Source organism: Pseudophryne corroboree, chromosome 4 (assembly GCF_028390025.1).
Source record: "Pseudophryne corroboree isolate aPseCor3 chromosome 4, aPseCor3.hap2, whole genome shotgun sequence".
Lineage (NCBI taxonomy): Eukaryota > Metazoa > Chordata > Amphibia > Anura > Myobatrachidae > Pseudophryne > Pseudophryne corroboree.
The window spans coordinates 197,409,868-197,422,687 of record NC_086447.1 but is presented as its reverse complement, the minus strand read 5'-3'; the positions used below and the strand labels follow the sequence as shown (position 1 = coordinate 197,422,687).

General features: G+C 38.0%; 18 non-coding genes across 18 annotated transcripts; all 18 read left to right on the top strand.

The window, feature by feature from the left end:
- The first annotated feature begins 57 nt into the window (after nucleotides 1-57).
- On the top strand, nucleotides 58-130 carry TRNAF-GAA (transfer RNA phenylalanine (anticodon GAA)). The gene has a single exon. It is a non-coding gene; the product is annotated as a tRNA-Phe (tRNA).
- An 811-nt stretch (nucleotides 131-941) lies between these two features.
- Nucleotides 942-1,014, top strand: TRNAF-GAA (transfer RNA phenylalanine (anticodon GAA)). Its single transcript has one exon. It is a non-coding gene; the product is annotated as a tRNA-Phe (tRNA).
- Nucleotides 1,015-1,829: 815 nt separating this feature from the next.
- Nucleotides 1,830-1,902, top strand: TRNAF-GAA (transfer RNA phenylalanine (anticodon GAA)). The gene has a single exon. It is a non-coding gene; the product is annotated as a tRNA-Phe (tRNA).
- An 813-nt stretch (nucleotides 1,903-2,715) lies between these two features.
- Nucleotides 2,716-2,788, top strand: TRNAF-GAA (transfer RNA phenylalanine (anticodon GAA)). Its single transcript has one exon. It is a non-coding gene; the product is annotated as a tRNA-Phe (tRNA).
- An 811-nt stretch (nucleotides 2,789-3,599) lies between these two features.
- TRNAF-GAA (transfer RNA phenylalanine (anticodon GAA)) lies at nucleotides 3,600-3,672 on the top strand. The gene has a single exon. It is a non-coding gene; the product is annotated as a tRNA-Phe (tRNA).
- Nucleotides 3,673-4,487: 815 nt separating this feature from the next.
- TRNAF-GAA (transfer RNA phenylalanine (anticodon GAA)) lies at nucleotides 4,488-4,560 on the top strand. Its single transcript has one exon. It is a non-coding gene; the product is annotated as a tRNA-Phe (tRNA).
- An 813-nt stretch (nucleotides 4,561-5,373) lies between these two features.
- TRNAF-GAA (transfer RNA phenylalanine (anticodon GAA)) lies at nucleotides 5,374-5,446 on the top strand. Its single transcript has one exon. It is a non-coding gene; the product is annotated as a tRNA-Phe (tRNA).
- An 812-nt stretch (nucleotides 5,447-6,258) lies between these two features.
- Nucleotides 6,259-6,331, top strand: TRNAF-GAA (transfer RNA phenylalanine (anticodon GAA)). The gene has a single exon. It is a non-coding gene; the product is annotated as a tRNA-Phe (tRNA).
- A 597-nt stretch (nucleotides 6,332-6,928) lies between these two features.
- Nucleotides 6,929-7,001, top strand: TRNAF-GAA (transfer RNA phenylalanine (anticodon GAA)). The gene has a single exon. It is a non-coding gene; the product is annotated as a tRNA-Phe (tRNA).
- Nucleotides 7,002-8,023: 1,022 nt separating this feature from the next.
- On the top strand, nucleotides 8,024-8,096 carry TRNAF-GAA (transfer RNA phenylalanine (anticodon GAA)). The gene has a single exon. It is a non-coding gene; the product is annotated as a tRNA-Phe (tRNA).
- An 812-nt stretch (nucleotides 8,097-8,908) lies between these two features.
- TRNAF-GAA (transfer RNA phenylalanine (anticodon GAA)) lies at nucleotides 8,909-8,981 on the top strand. Its single transcript has one exon. It is a non-coding gene; the product is annotated as a tRNA-Phe (tRNA).
- Nucleotides 8,982-9,326: 345 nt separating this feature from the next.
- On the top strand, nucleotides 9,327-9,399 carry TRNAF-AAA (transfer RNA phenylalanine (anticodon AAA)). The gene has a single exon. It is a non-coding gene; the product is annotated as a tRNA-Phe (tRNA).
- A 597-nt stretch (nucleotides 9,400-9,996) lies between these two features.
- Nucleotides 9,997-10,069, top strand: TRNAF-GAA (transfer RNA phenylalanine (anticodon GAA)). The gene has a single exon. It is a non-coding gene; the product is annotated as a tRNA-Phe (tRNA).
- A 142-nt stretch (nucleotides 10,070-10,211) lies between these two features.
- On the top strand, nucleotides 10,212-10,284 carry TRNAF-GAA (transfer RNA phenylalanine (anticodon GAA)). The gene has a single exon. It is a non-coding gene; the product is annotated as a tRNA-Phe (tRNA).
- A 142-nt stretch (nucleotides 10,285-10,426) lies between these two features.
- On the top strand, nucleotides 10,427-10,499 carry TRNAF-GAA (transfer RNA phenylalanine (anticodon GAA)). Its single transcript has one exon. It is a non-coding gene; the product is annotated as a tRNA-Phe (tRNA).
- An 814-nt stretch (nucleotides 10,500-11,313) lies between these two features.
- On the top strand, nucleotides 11,314-11,386 carry TRNAF-GAA (transfer RNA phenylalanine (anticodon GAA)). Its single transcript has one exon. It is a non-coding gene; the product is annotated as a tRNA-Phe (tRNA).
- An 812-nt stretch (nucleotides 11,387-12,198) lies between these two features.
- On the top strand, nucleotides 12,199-12,271 carry TRNAF-GAA (transfer RNA phenylalanine (anticodon GAA)). Its single transcript has one exon. It is a non-coding gene; the product is annotated as a tRNA-Phe (tRNA).
- A 345-nt stretch (nucleotides 12,272-12,616) lies between these two features.
- On the top strand, nucleotides 12,617-12,689 carry TRNAF-AAA (transfer RNA phenylalanine (anticodon AAA)). Its single transcript has one exon. It is a non-coding gene; the product is annotated as a tRNA-Phe (tRNA).
- Nucleotides 12,690-12,820: the final 131 nt, after the last annotated feature.

Sequence of the window (12,820 nt, the reverse complement as noted above, 5' to 3'; positions counted from 1 at the left end):
TGCTCTTTTTTTCCCCAGCCTAAAACCCCAAATACAGCTTGACATCTTTCACAATTAGCTGAAATAGCTCAGTTGGGAGAGCGTTAGACTGAAGATCTAAAGGTCCCTGGTTCGATCCTGGGTTTCGGCATATTTAGTTGCTGTTTTTTTGTTACAGAATAGCAATTTAGCAGCAGAAACTGCCGTGTTCAGGTTCTGGTCTTCAAGATCATTTCATGTTATTACAGTTTGCATTATTATTAGCCCCAATAAAAGAATTTCTTATTAGTAGAGCTTGGCGAAATAGCTCAGTTGTGAGAACATTAGACTGAAGATCTAAGGGTGTCTTGTTCAATCCCTGGGTTTAGCATGGTTGGGTGTTTGCTTTTGCTACTGAATAGCAATTTAGCAGCAAAAACTGTTGTTTTCAGTTTTTGATCTTGAAAAACATTTTATGCTATTTCAGTTTGCAAAATCTTTAGCTCCAAAAAAAGACATTCTTATCAGTATAGCTTGCCAAAATAGCTCAGTTGTGAGAGCAATAGACTGAAGACCTTAAAATCCCTAGTACGATCTTGGGTTTCCACATGTTTGGGTGTTTGCATTTTGTTACTGAGTAGCAATTCAGCAAAAAGAAATTTAGCAGCAGAAACGTTTATTTTCAGGTTTCGCCCTCTAGGACACTTGATGTTCTTTCAGTTTGCCTTATCTAAAACACCAAAAAAGACTTTCCAAGTGTCAGACGTAGCTGCAAAAGCTGATTTGGGAGAGCATTAGACTGAAGATCTATAAGTCCCTGGTTCGATCCCAGGTTTCGGCATGTTTAGTAGCTGTGTTTTTGTTACAGAATAGCAATTTACCAGCAGAATCTTTCATTATAAGGTGTTGCTCTTCAAGAACACTTGATGCTCTTTTTTTCCCAACCTAAAACCCCAAATACGACTTCACATCTGTCACAATTAGCCGAAATAGCTCAGTTGGGAGAGCGTTAGACTGAAGATCTAAAGGTCCCTGGTTCGATCCCGGGTTTCGGCATATTTAGTTGCTGTTTTTTTTTGTTACAGAATAGCAATTTAGCAGCAGAAACTGCCGTGTTCAGGTTCTGGTCTTCAAGAACATTTCATGTTTTTACAGTTTGCATTATTATTAGCCCCAATAAAATAATTTCTTATTAGTAGAGCTTGGCGAAATAGCTCAGTTGTGACAACATTAGACTGAAGATCTAAGGGTGTCTTGTTCAATCCTGGGGTTTAGCATGGTTGGGTGTTTGCTTTTGCTACTGAATAGCAATTTAGCAGCAAAAACTGTTGTGTTCAGGTTTTGATCTTGAAAAGCATTTTATGTTATTTCAGTTTGCAAAATCTTTAGCTCCTAAAAAAAGATATTCTTATCAGTATAGCTTGCCAAAATAGCTCAGTTGTGAGAGCAATAGACTGAAGACCTTAAAATCCCTAGTACGATCGTGGGTTTCCACATGTTTGGGTGTTTGCAGTTTGTTACTGAGTAGCAAGTCAGCAAAAAGAAATTTAGCAGCAGAAACTTTCATTTTCAGGTTTCGCCCTCTAGGACACTTGATGTTCTTTCAGTTTGCCTTATCTTAAACACCAAAAAAGACTTTTTAAACGTCAGACTTACACGCACTAGCTCTTTTGTGAGAGCATTAAACTGAAGATCTAAAGCTCCTGGGTTCGATCCCAGGATTCGGCATGTTTAGTTGCTGTATTTTTTTTACAGAATAGCAATTTACCAGCAGAATCTTTCATTATCAGGTGTTGTTCATCAAGAACACTTAATGCTCTTTTTTTCCCCAGCCTAAAACCCCAAATACAGCTTGTCATCTTTCACAATTAGCCAAAATAGCTCAGTTGGGAGAGCGTTAGACTGAAGATCTAAAGGTCCCTGGTTCGATCCCGGGTTTCGGCATATTTAGTTGCTGTTTTTTTGTTACAGAATAGCAATTTAGCAGCAGAAACTACCGTGTTCAGGTTCTGGTCTTCAAGAACATTTCATGTTATTACAGTTTGCATTATTATCAGCCCCAATAAAATAATTTCTTATTAGTAGAGCTTGGCGAAATAGCTCAGTTGTGACAACATTAGACTGAAGATCTAAGGGTGTCTTGTTCAATCCTGGGGTTTAGCATGGTTGGGTGTTTGCTTTTGCTACTGAATAGCAATTTAGCAGCAAAAACTGTTGTGTTCAGGTTTTGATCTTGAAAAGCATTTTATGTTATTTCAGTTTGCAAAATCTTTAGCTCCTACAAAAAGACATTCTTATCAGTATAGCTTGCCAAAATAGCTCAGTTGTGAGAGCAATAGACTGAAGACCTTAAAATCCCTAGTACGATCGTGGGTTTCCACATGTTTGGGTGTTTGCAGTTTGTTACTGAGTAGCAAGTCAGCAAAAAGAAATTTAGCAGCAGAAACTTTCATTTTCAGGTTTCGCCGTCTAGGACACTTGATGTTCTTTCAGTTTGCCTTATCTTAAACACCAAAAAAGACTTTCTAAACGTCAGACTTACACGCAATAGCTCTTTTGTGAGAGCATTAAACTGAAGATCTAAAGCTCCTAGGTTCGATCCCAGGATTCGGCATGTTTAGTTGCTGTATTTTTGTTACAGAATAGCAATTTACCAGCAGAATCTTTCATTATCAGGTGTTGTTCATCAAGAACACTTAATGCTCTTTTTTTCCCCAGCCTAAAACCCCAAATACAGCTTGACATCTTTCACAATTAGCCGAAATAGCTCAGTTGGGATAGCGTTAGACTGAAGATCTAAAGGTCCCTGGTTCGATCCCGGGTTTCGGCATATTTAGTTGCTGTTTTTTTGTTACAGAATAGCAATTTAGCAGCAGAAACTGCCGTGTTCAGGTTCTGGTCTTCAAGATCATTTCATGTTATTACAGTTTGCATTATTATTAGCCCCAATAAAAGAATTTCTTATTAGTAGAGCTTGGCGAAATAGCTCAGTTGTGAGAACATTAGACTGAAGATCTAAGGGTGTCTTGTTCAATCCTGGGGTTTAGCATGGTTGGGTGTTTGCTTTTGCTACTGAATAGCAATTTAGCAGCAAAAATTGTTGTTTTCAGTTTTTGATCTTGAAAAACATTTTATGCTATTTCAGTTTGCAAAATCTTTAGCTCCAAAAAAAGACATTCTTATCAGTATAGCTTGCCAAAATAGCTCAGTTGTGAGAGCAATAGACTGAAGACCTTAAAATCCCTAGTACGATCGTGGGTTTCCACATGTTTGGGTGTTTGCATTTTGTTACTGAGTAGCAATTCAGCAAAAAGAAATTTAGCAGCAGAAACGTTTATTTTCAGGTTTCGCCCTCTAGGACACTTGATGTTCTTTCAGTTTGCCTTATCTTAAACACCAAAAAAGACTTTCCAAGTGTCAGACGTAGCTGCAAAAGCTGATTTGGGAGAGCATTAGAATGAAGATCTATAAGTCCCTGGTTCGATCCCGGGTTTCGGCATGTTTAGTAGCTGTATTTTTGTTACAGAATAGCAATTTACCAGCAGAATCTTTCATTATAAGGTGTTGCTCTTCAAGAACACTTGATGCTCTTTTTTTCCCAACCTAAAACCCCAAATACGACTTCACATCTATCACAATTAGCCGAAATAGCTCAGTTGGGAGAGCGTTAGACTGAAGATCTAAAGGTCCCTTGTTCGATCCCGGGTTTCGGCATATTTAGTTGCTGTTTTTTTTTGTTACAGAATAGCAATTTAGCAGCAGAAACTGCCGTGTTCAGGTTCTGGTCTTCAAGAACATTTCATGTTTTTACAGTTTGCATTATTATTAGCCCCAATAAAATAATTTCTTATTAGTAGAGCTTGGCGAAATAGCTCAGTTGTGACAACATTAGACTGAAGATCTAAGGGTGTCTTGTTCAATCCTGGGGTTTAGCATGGTTGGGTGTTTGCTTTTGCTACTGAATAGCAATTTAGCAGCAAAAACTGTTGTGTTCAGGTTTTGATCTTGAAAAGCATTTTATGTTATTTCAGTTTGCAAAATCTTTAGCTCCTAAAAAAAGATATTCTTATCAGTATAGCTTGCCAAAATAGCTCAGTTGTGAGAGCAATAGACTGAAGACCTTAAAATCCCTAGTACGATCGTGGGTTTCCACATGTTTGGGTGTTTGCAGTTTGTTACTGAGTAGCAAGTCAGCAAAAAGAAATTTAGCAGCAGAAACTTTCATTTTCAGGTTTCGCCCTCTAGGACACTTGATGTTCTTTCAGTTTGCCTTATCTTAAACACCAAAAAAGACTTTTTAAACGTCAGACTTACACGCACTAGCTCTTTTTTGAGAGCATTAAACTGAAGATCTAAAGCTCCTGGGTTCGATCCCAGGATTCGGCATGTTTAGTTGCTGTATTTTTTTTACAGAATAGCAATTTACCAGCAGAATCTTTCATTATCAGGTGTTGTTCATCAAGAACACTTAATGCTCTTTTTTTCCCCAGCCTAAAACCCCAAATACAGCTTGTCATCTTTCACAATTAGCCAAAATAGCTCAGTTGGGAGAGCGTTAGACTGAAGATCTAAAGGTCCCTGGTTCGATCCCGGGTTTCGGCATATTTAGTTGCTGTTTTTTTGTTACAGAATAGCAATTTAGCAGCAGAAACTGCCGTGTTCAGGTTCTGGTCTTCAAGAACATTTCATGTTATTACAGTTTGCATTATTATCAGCCCCAATAAAATAATTTCTTATTAGTAGAGCTTGGCGAAATAGCTCAGTTGTGACAACATTAGACTGAAGATCTAAGGGTGTCTTGTTCAATCCTGGGGTTTAGCATGGTTGGGTGTTTGCTTTTGCTACTGAATAGCAATTTAGCAGCAAAAACTGTTGTGTTCAGGTTTTGATCTTGAAAAGCATTTTATGTTATTTCAGTTTGCAAAATCTTTAGCTCCTACAAAAAGACATTCTTATCAGTATAGCTTGCCAAAATAGCTCAGTTGTGAGAGCAATAGACTGAAGACCTTAAAATCCCTAGTACGATCGTGGGTTTCCACATGTTTGGGTGTTTGCAGTTTGTTACTGAGTAGCAAGTCAGCAAAAAGAAATTTAGCAGCAGAAACTTTCATTTTCAGGTTTCGCCCTCTAGGACACTTGATGTTCTTTCAGTTTGCCTTATCTTAAACACCAAAAAAGACTTTCTAAACGTCAGACTTACACGCAATAGCTCTTTTGTGAGAGCATTAAACTGAAGATCTAAAGCTCCTGGGTTCGATCCCAGGATTCGGCATGTTTAGTTGCTGTATTTTTGTTACAGAATAGCAATTTACCAGCAGAATCTTTCATTATCAGGTGTTGTTCATCAAGAACACTTAATGCTCTTTTTTTCCCCAGCCTAAAACCCCAAATACAGCTTGACATCTTTCACAATTAGCCGAAATAGCTCAGTTGGGAGAGCGTTAGACTGAAGATCTAAAGGTCCCTGGTTCGATCCCGGGTTTTGGCATATTTAGTTGCTGTTTTTTTGTTACAGAATAGCAATTTAGCAGCAGAAACTGCCGTGTTCAGGTTCTGGTCTTCAAGATCATTTCATGTTATTACAGTTTGCATTATTATTAGCCCCAATAAAATAATTTCTTATTAGTAGAGCTTGGCGAAATAGCTCAGTTGTGACAACATTAGACTGAAGATCTAAGGGTGTCTTGTTCAATCCTGGGGTTTAGCATGGTTGGGTGTTTGCTTTTGCTACTGAATAGCAATTTAGCAGCAAAAACTGTTGTTTTCAGTTTTTTATCTTGAAAAACATTTTATGTTATTTCAGTTTGCAAAATCTTTAGCTCCAAAAAAAGACATTCTTATCAGTATAGCTTGCCAAAATAGCTCAGTTGTGAGAGCAATAGACTGAAGACCTTAAAATCCCTAGTACGATCGTGGGTTTCCACATGTTTGGGTGTTTGCATTTTGTTACTGAGTAGCAATTCAGCAAAAAGAAATTTAGCAGCAGAAACGTTTATTTTCAGGTTTCGCCCTCTAGGACACTTGATGTTCTTTCAGTTTGCCTTATCTTAAACACCAAAAAAAGACTTTCCAAATGTCAGACGTAGCTGCAATAGCTCATTTGGGAGAGCATTAGACTGAAGATCTATAAGTCACTGGTTCGATCCCAGGTTTCGGCATGTTTAGTAGCTGTATTTTTGTTACAGAATAGCAATTTACAAGAAGAATCTTTTATTATCAGGTGTTGCTCTTCAAGAACACTTGATGCTCTTTTTTTCCCAACCTAAAACCCCAAATACGACTTCACATCTGCCTCAATTAGCCGAAATAGCTCAGTTGGGAGAGCGTTAGACTGAAGATCTAAAGGTCCCTGGTTCGATCCTGGGTTTTGGCATATTTAGTTGCTGGTTTTTTTGTTACAGAATAGCAATTTAACAGCAGAAACTGCCGTGTTCAGGTTCTGGTCTTCAAGAACATTTCATGTTATTACAGTTTGCATTATTATTAGCCCCAATAAAAGAATTTCTTATTAGTAGAGCTTGGCGAAATAGCTCAGTTGTGACAACATTAGACTGAAGATCTAAGGGTGTCTTGTTCAATCCTGGGGTTTAGCATGGTTGGGTGTTTGCTTTTGCTACTGAATAGCAATTTAGCAGCAAAAACTGTTGTTTTCAGTTTTTGATCTTGAAAAACATTTTATGTTATTTCAGTTTGCAAAATCTTTAGCTCCAAAAAAAGACATTCTTATCAGTATAGCTTGCCAAAATAGCTCAGTTGTGAGAGCAATAGACTGAAGACCTTAAAATCCCTAGTACGATTGTGGGTTTCCACATGTTTGGGTGTTTGCATTTTGTTACTGAGTAGCAATTCAGCAAAAAGAAATTTAGCAGCAGAAACGTTTATTTTCAGGTTTCGCCCTCTAGGACACTTGATGTTCTTTCAGTTTGCCTTATCTTAAACACCAAAAAAGACTTTCCAAATGTCAGACGTAGCTGCAATAGCTCATTTGGGAGAGCATTAGACTGAAGATCTATAAGTCCCTGGTTCGATCCCGGGTTTCGGCATGTTTAGTAGCTGTATTTTTGTTACAGAATAGCAATTTACCAGCAGAATCTTTTATTATCAGGTGTTGCTCTTCAAGAACACTTGATGCTCTTTTTTTCCCAACCTAAAACCCCAAATACGACTTCACATCTGTCACAATTAGCCGAAATAGCTCAGTTGGGAGAGCGTTAGACTGAAGATCTAAAGGTCCCTGGTTCGGTTTCGGCATATTTAGTTGCTGTTTTTTTTGTTACAGAATAGCAATTTAGCAGCAGAAACTGCAGTGTTCAGGTTCTGGTCTTCAAGAACATTTCATGTTATTACAGTTTGCATTATTATTAGCCCCAATAAAATAATTTCTTATTAGTAGAGCTTGGCGAAATAGCTCAGTTGTGACAACATTAGACTGAAGATCTAAGGGTGTCTTGTTCAATCCTGGGGTTTAGCATGGTTGGGTGTTTGCTTTTGCTACTGAATAGCAATTTAGCAGCAAAAACTGTTGTGTTCAGGTTTTGATCTTGAAAAGCATTTTATGTTATTTCAGTTTGCAAAATCTTTAGCTCCTAAAAAAAGACATTCTTATCAGTATAGCTTGCCAAAATAGCTCAGTTGTGAGAGCAATAGACTGAAGACCTTAAAATCCCTAGTACGATCGTAGGTTTCCACATGTTTGGGTGTTTGCAGTTTGTTACTGAGTAGCAAGTCAGCAAAAAGAAATTTAGCAGCAGAAACTTTCATTTTCAGGTTTCGCCCTCTAGGACACTTGATGTTCTTTCAGTTTGCCTTATCTTAAACACCAAAAAAGACTTTCTAAACGTCAGACTTACACGCAATAGCTCTTTTGTGAGAGCATTAAACTGAAGATCTAAAGCTCCTGGGTTCGATCCCAGGATTCGGCATGTTTAGTTGCTGTATTTTTGTTACAGAATAGCAATTTACCAGCAGAATCTTTCATTATCAGGTGTTGTTCATCAAGAACACTTAATGCTCTTTTTTTCCCCAGCCTAAAACCCCAAATACAGCTTCACATCTTTCACAATTAGCCGAAATAGCTCAGTTGGGAGAGCGTTAGACTGAAGAGCTAAAGGTTCCTGGTTCGATCCCGGGTTTCGGCATATTTAGTTCCTGTTTTTTTGTTACAGAATAGCAATTTAGCAGCAGAAACTGCCGTGTTCAGGTTCTGGTCTTCAAGATCATTTCATGTTATTACAGTTTGCATTATTATTAGCCCCAATAAAAGAATTTCTTATTAGTAGAGCTTGGCGAAATAGCTCAGTTGTGACAACATTAGACTGAAGATCTAAGGGTGTCTTGTTCAATCCTGGGGTTTAGCATGGTTGGGTGTTTGCTTTTGCTACTGAATAGCAATTTAGCAGCAAAAACTGTTGTTTTCAGTTTTTGATCTTGAAAAACATTTTATGTTATTTCAGTTTGCAAAATCTTTAGCTCCAAAAAAAGACATTCTTATCAGTATAGCTTGCCAAAATAGCTCAGTTGTGAGAGCAATAGACTGAAGACCTTAAAATCCCTAGTACGATCGTGGGTTTCCACATGTTTGGGTGTTTGCATTTTGTTACTGAGTAGCAATTCGGCAAAAAGAAATTTAGCAGCAGAAACGTTTATTTTCAGGTTTCGCCCTCTAGGACACTTGATGTTCTTTCAGTTTGCCTTATCTTAAACACCAAAAAAGACTTTCCAAATGTCAGACGTAGCTGCAATAGCTCATTTGGGAGAGCATTAGACTGAAGATCTATAAGTCCCTGGTTCGATCCCGGGTTCCGGCATGTTTAGTAGCTGTATTTTTGTTACAGAATAGCAATTTACCAGCAGAATCTTTTATTATCAGGTGTTGCTCTTCAAGAACACTTGATGCTCTTTTTTTTCCCAACCTAAAACCCCAAATACGACTTCACTTCTGTCACAATTAGCCGAAATAGCTCAGTTGGGAGAGCGTTAGACTGAAGATCTAAAGGTCCCTGGTTCGATCCCGGGTTTCGGCATATTTAGTTGCTGTTTTTTTTGTTACAGAATAGCAATTTAGCAGCAGAAACTGCCGTGTTCAGGTTCTGGTCTTCTTTCAGTTTGCCTTATCTTAAACACCAAAAAAGACTTTCTAAACGTCAGACTTACAAACAATAGCTCTTTTGTGAGAGCATTAAACTGAAGATCTAAAGCTCCTGGGTTCGGTCCCAGGATTCGGCATGTTTAGTTGCTGTATTTTTGTTACAGAATAGCAATTTACCAGCAGAATCTTTCATTATCAGGTGTTGTTCATCAAGAACACTTAATGCTCTTTTTTTCCCCAGCCTAAAACCCCAAATACGGCTTCACATTTTTCTCAATTAGCCGATATAGCTCAGTTGGTAGAGCGTTAGACTAAAGATCTAAAGGTCCCTGGTTTGATCCCGGGTTTTGGCATATTTAGTTGCTGTTTTTTTGTTACAGAATAGCAATTTAGCAGCAGAAACTGCCGTGTTCAGGTTCTGGTCTTCAAGTTCATTTCATGTTATTACAGTTTGCATTATTATTAGCCCCAATAAAAGAATTTCTTATTAGTAGAGCTTGGCGAAATAGCTCAGTTGTGAGAACATTAGACTGAAGATCTAAGGGTGTCTTGTTCAATCCTGGGGTTTAGCATGGTTGGGTGTTTGCTTTTGCTACTGAATAGCAATTTAGCAGCAAAAACTGTTGTTTTCAGTTTTTGATCTTGAAAAACATTTTATGTTATTTCAGTTTGCAAAATCTTTAGCTCCAAAAAAAGACATTCTTATCAGTATAGCTTGCCAAAATAGCTCAGTTGTGAGAGCAATAGACTGAAGACCTTAAAATCCCTAGTACGATCGTGGGTTTCCACATGTTTGGGTGTTTGCATTTTGTTACTGAGTAGCAATTCAGCAAAAAAGAAATTTAGCAGCAGAAATGTTTATTTTCAGGTTTCGCCCTCTAGGACACTTGATGTTCTTTCAGTTTGCCTTATCTTAAACACCAAAAAAGACTTTCCAAATGTCAGACGTAGCTGCAATAGCTCATTTGGGAGAGCATTAGACTGAAGATCTAAAAGTCCCTGGTTCGATCCCGGGTTTCGGCATGTTTAGTAGCTGTATTTTTGTTACAGAATAGCAATTTACCAGCAGAATTTTTCATTATAAGGTGTTGCTCTTCAAGAACACTTAATGCTCTTTTTTTCCCAACCTAAAACCCCAAATACGACTTCACATTTGTCACAATTAGCCGAAATAGCTCAGTTGGGAGAGCGTTAGACTGAAGATCTAAAGGTCCCTGGTTCGATCCTGGGTTTCGGCATGTTTAGTAGCTGTATTTTTGTTACAGAATAGCAATTTACCAGCAGAATCTTTTATTATCAGGTGTTGCTCTTCAAGAACACTTGATGCTCTTTTTTTCCCAACCTAAAACCCCAAATACGACTTCACATCTGTCACAATTAGCCGAAATAGCTCAGTTGGGAGAGCGTTAGACTGAAGATCTAAAGGTCCCTGGTTCGATCCCGGGTTTCGGCATAATTAGTTGCTGTTTTTTTTGTTACAGAATAGCAATTTAGCAGCAGAAACTGCCGTGTTCAGGTTCTGGTCTTCAAGAACATTTCATGTTATTACAGTTTGCATTATTATTAGCCCCAATAAAATAATTTCTTATTAGTAGAGCTTGGCGAAATAGCTCAGTTGTGACAACATTAGACTGAAGATCTAAGGGTGTCTTGTTCAATCCTGGGGTTTAGCATGGTTGGGTGTTTGCTTTTGCTACTGAATAGCAATTTAGCAGCAAAAACTGTTGTGTTCAGGTTTTGATCTTGAAAAGCATTTTATGTTATTTCAGTTTGCAAAATCTTTAGCTCCTAAAAAAAGACATTCTTATCAGTATAGCTTGCCAAAATAGCTCAGTTGTGAGAGCAATAGACTGAAGACCTTAAAATCCCTAGTACGATCGTAGGTTTCCACATGTTTGGGTGTTTGCAGTTTGTTACTGAGTAGCAAGTCAGCAAAAAGAAATTTAGCAGCAGAAACTTTCATTTTCAGGTTTCGCCCTCTAGGACACTTGATGTTCTTTCAGTTTGCCTTATCTTAAACACCAAAAAAGACTTTCTAAACGTCAGACTTACACGCAATAGCTCTTTTGTGAGAGCATTAAACTGAAGATCTAAAGCTCCTGGGTTCGATCCCAGGATTCGGCATGTTTAGTTGCTGTATTTTTGTTACAGAATAGCAATTTACCAGCAGAATCTTTCATTATCAGGTGTTGTTCATCAAGAACACTTAATGCTCTTTTTTTCCCCAGCCTAAAACCCCAAATACAGCTTCACATCTTTCACAATTAGCCGAAATAGCTCAGTTGGGAGAGCGTTAGACTGAAGAGCTAAAGGTTCCTGGTTCGATCCCGGGTTTCGGCATATTTAGTTCCTGTTTTTTTGTTACAGAATAGCAATTTAGCAGCAGAAACTGCCGTGTTCAGGTTCTGGTCTTCAAGATCATTTCATGTTATTACAGTTTGCATTATTATTAGCCCCAATAAAAGAATTTCTTATTAGTAGAGCTTGGCGAAATAGCTCAGTTGTGACAACATTAGACTGAAGATCTAAGGGTGTCTTGTTCAATCCTGGGGTTTAGCATGGTTGGGTGTTTGCTTTTGCTACTGAATAGCAATTTAGCAGCAAAAACTGTTGTTTTCAGTTTTTGATCTTGAAAAACATTTTATGTTATTTCAGTTTGCAAAATCTTTAGCTCCAAAAAAAGACATTCTTATCAGTATAGCTTGCCAAAATAGCTCAGTTGTGAGAGCAATAGACTGAAGACCTTAAAATCCCTAGTACGATCGTGGGTTTCCACATGTTTGGGTGTTTGCATTTTGTTACTGAGTAGCAATTCGGCAAAAAGAAATTTAGCAGCAGAAACGTTTATTTTCAGGTTTCGCCCTCTAGGACACTTGATGTTCTTTCAGTTTGCCTTATCTTAAACACCAAAAAAGACTTTCCAAATGTCAGACGTAGCTGCAATAGCTCATTTGGGAGAGCATTAGACTGAAGATCTATAAGTCCCTGGTTCGATCCCGGGTTCCGGCATGTTTAGTAGCTGTATTTTTGTTACAGAATAGCAATTTACCAGCAGAATCTTTTATTATCAGGTGTTGCTCTTCAAGAACACTTGATGCTCTTTTTTTTCCCAACCTAAAACCCCAAATACGACTTCACTTCTGTCACAATTAGCCGAAATAGCTCAGTTGGGAGAGCGTTAGACTGAAGATCTAAAGGTCCCTGGTTCGATCCCGGGTTTCGGCATATTTAGTTGCTGTTTTTTTTGTTACAGAATAGCAATTTAGCAGCAGAAACTGCCGTGTTCAGGTTCTGGTCTTCTTTCAGTTTGCCTTATCTTAAACACCAAAAAAGACTTTCTAAACGTCAGACTTACAAACAATAGCTCTTTTGTGAGAGCATTAAACTGAAGATCTAAAGCTCCTGGGTTCGGTCCCAGGATTCGGCATGTTTAGTTGCTGTATTTTTGTTACAGAATAGCAATTTACCAGCAGAATCTTTCATTATCAGGTGTTGTTCATCAAGAACACTTAATGCTCTTTTTTTCCCCAGCCTAAAACCCCAAATACGGCTTCACATTTTTCTCAATTAGCCGATATAGCTCAGTTGGTAGAGCGTTAGACTAAAGATCTAAAGGTCCCTGGTTTGATCCCGGGTTTTGGCATATTTAGTTGCTGTTTTTTTGTTACAGAATAGCAATTTAGCAGCAGAAACTGCCGTGTTCAGGTTCTGGTCTTCAAGTTCATTTCATGTTATTACAGTTTGCATTATTATTAGCCCCAATAAAAGAATTTC